The sequence below is a fragment of the Nymphaea colorata genome, chromosome 4 (genome assembly GCF_008831285.2).
Source record: "Nymphaea colorata isolate Beijing-Zhang1983 chromosome 4, ASM883128v2, whole genome shotgun sequence".
NCBI lineage: Eukaryota > Viridiplantae > Streptophyta > Magnoliopsida > Nymphaeales > Nymphaeaceae > Nymphaea > Nymphaea colorata.
In genome coordinates, this window is record NC_045141.1 from 12,634,935 (window position 1) to 12,638,108 (window position 3,174).

Here is a 3,174-nt window from a genome sequence, read left to right on the forward strand (position 1 = left end):
TGTTGCCATTGATTATCATTTGGCAGTCGATTTATTAACCACACAGCTGTAGAGAATGCTTCAACCCAAAATTTTGTTGGCATGCTAGCGTGAAACATCATAGCAAGTCCAAGTTCAACTATGGTTCGATGTCAACGTTCAACCATTCCATTCTGAGGAGGGGTTTTAGGACATGCCTTTAAGTGTTGGATACCACATTCACGCAGAAGCAAGGGTGTTACTATTAAATTCTCCACCTTCATCGGTTTGAAAAAATTTTATTCCTTTCCCAAATTGATTTTTCACAAATTTGTGAAAAATCTCACAAAATTTTGACTTGAACTTCATTGGATAAAACCAAATGAAATGGGTAGATTCATCAACAAAAATTGCATAATACTTATATTGTTGAGAGCCGATGATGGTAGCAGGTCCCCATAAATCACAGTGCACACGACCAAGAAATTCATCACAATGTTCTTCAACAGGAAGATATGGAAGACGACATGACTTAGTTAATTGACAGCTAGAACATAAAATTCTGCTACTAGATGAGCCAAGAATTTTGATGGCCTTTTTATTAACCAAAAACTCTATTACCTACTGATTAATGTGGCCAAGACGATGATGCCACACTTCTTTAAATGCTCCTCAAAATTTGACTGAGAAAAAAGCCTTGTGATCTCCTTGAAATTTTAACACAGCTTTTATATTTTCCAGCATGTAGAGACCATCTGGTCTAGTTCTGGACGCCACAATCTGCCGATTCCTCTTATCCTTTACAAGAAAACTATTAGCCGAGAATTCAAAAATATATGGCATGTCTGCTGTTAATTGACTGACTGAAATTAAATTCTTTTTCATTTCTGAAACCACCAAAACATTCTTGAGAAGAACAGAATTTTGCCCTTCATTAACAGTAGCATTTCCTACATGCGTGATGTCAAGTTTCTGACCATTGCCTACCATTATTTTTTTCTGAACCATAATATTTAGTTGAGATTTTAAGATTACATGCTTCCACTGTGACGTGGGCAGATGCTTCAGTATCCGAGAACGGTTGTTGATCTTGACCATCCGCAATCTTCATTGCAGCTAATGCCTGAGGAATTTGTTTGGGCTGGAGTGTTTGATTGAAGCGATGCCAACAATTAAGTGCGGAATGGTTTTTTGTATGGCAGATTTGGCACACGACTCCCTTTTGAGAGGCATTGGGCTGGTTATTATTTTCTCTTTTGTCAATGTTGAATGAAATACCTTGGCTGGCTTGACAAAACTCACATCCCTTAGAATCAAACGACTGATTTTTATATCCCTTATATCTCTGATTTTGAACACACTGATTCTTAAAGGCCACCTGAGTACCTGAAATGTCTCCATACATCGTTCTTACCGTCTCATGATTTTCAAGCTGGGCAATGACTTCCAAGTATGGTGGAGTTGGAGGACGCATATAGGTTGTTCTAAAAGACTCATATTCTGGGCCGAGACCAGTCAACAACCAGAAAACTTTAGATTGATCTGAAACTAGTTTTCCAATGACAGCAAGTTCATCGCATATAATTTTGAAATTTCTGGTGTATTCAACAATACTTAGATTGCCTTCCCGATTCATCTGAAGTCTTTGCATAAGGAGCATTTCTCGCTCTTGCGACTCATAAGCAAATCTGCGGTTTAGAGTATTCCATACCTGTTTGGAGGTTTTTAGGCCAACGACTAACCCCAATATTTCTTCAAATAGGATTCCTATAATCGATCCATGTAGCAACCGATCTGATCTTTGCCAAGCATTGAAATCTGAATTCAAAACTTGTTCAGCTACAATGACTTCGCTTCCATTATGGCTGTTGTTGGGAAAATATCTATCAAGCATGGGAGTTTCTCCATTGACAAAACTTGTCATATCTTGACTTTCAATTAGTCCTAGCACCTGCGTCTGCCATAGAAGAAAATTGAATTGGGTCAATTTGATGGAAACAAAATTGGCGACGTTCAGGTTGAAAGGATATGGATATTTTGTGGAGGCAGTCTGCGAGCTTTGTGAGGCCATAGAGTCGTATGGCTCTGATACCATGAAAGAAATGAGAGCACTAAAGAATATTTCTCACGTTACATTTACAATGATCTATTACAAGTATATATACAGAAGAGATTTACAGGATCCACGATTTTTGGAGTGGATGAAAGATTACTTAAAAGGAAGATTATATCGGAACAAATCTGCCGTGTCTCCCTTTTAAGTAATTTCAGTAATTTCAATTTTATCAATCTCCACAACGCCTTCCTTAATTTTCGTCTTTCTATTGATATCAAGATCCTCAACATCCTCCTTAATTCTCATCTTTCCATTGATATCAAGATCCTCAACATCTTCAGTGATTTCCTTGATCTTCAGCACGTTCTTATTTTGAATATCCCTCATATCATGTTTTGCTGATTTACTCTTACCACCACCACCACTGGATGGATTCCTACAGACTATTATTCCATTTGGTAATGTGTACGTCAAATTTTCCTTTCAGAAATTTTCAGCATCGAGTTGCCCAGTTAATGAATATGTGATATGCTGACTCTTCCTTAGATTCACACAGGTGACATCGGTTGGCAAGGAAGAGTCCAAGTTTCTGTAATCTGTCCCAGGACACAAGACAATTTTCAAGTGTTAAGGCATTATTCTTCCACACTTTGAGAAAATTAGGAGAAGCTCGCCTACGAAGTTTGATCTTCTCATATATTTCATGGCGCCCAATTTCCTCTATCCTTCTAATATCCAGCATAAGTATGTCCTCATTTTGGGAGAGCTCTATGTGATGGATAACCTGCTTAATCCATGATGATTGCACCTCCTTCGTTCTTGGGGAAGCACAAGTTCTTCCAACCAATGGGTAAATTTTCTTTTGAGAATCTATGTCGCCCCTTAAGAACATGTTGCTGAGTCTTTCAAGCATATTGATAACCTCTATTGGTAAGCAAAAAGCCATCATCCAATATCCAATGGTGGCCTGAATAAGAGGGTAGCTTGCTTTCTATAAAGCAAGTTTCTTTTCAACGTTGGTAATGAGATTGGCACAAACCTCCATGGTTTATTTTCTTAGGAATAGTGGGGGCCCAACATAGGAGACGGGGAGCGTGGCATTTCTCCATTCAAGAATCTGAGCTATCTCAAAAACGTTGGCTTCATCCACATGGAATGGG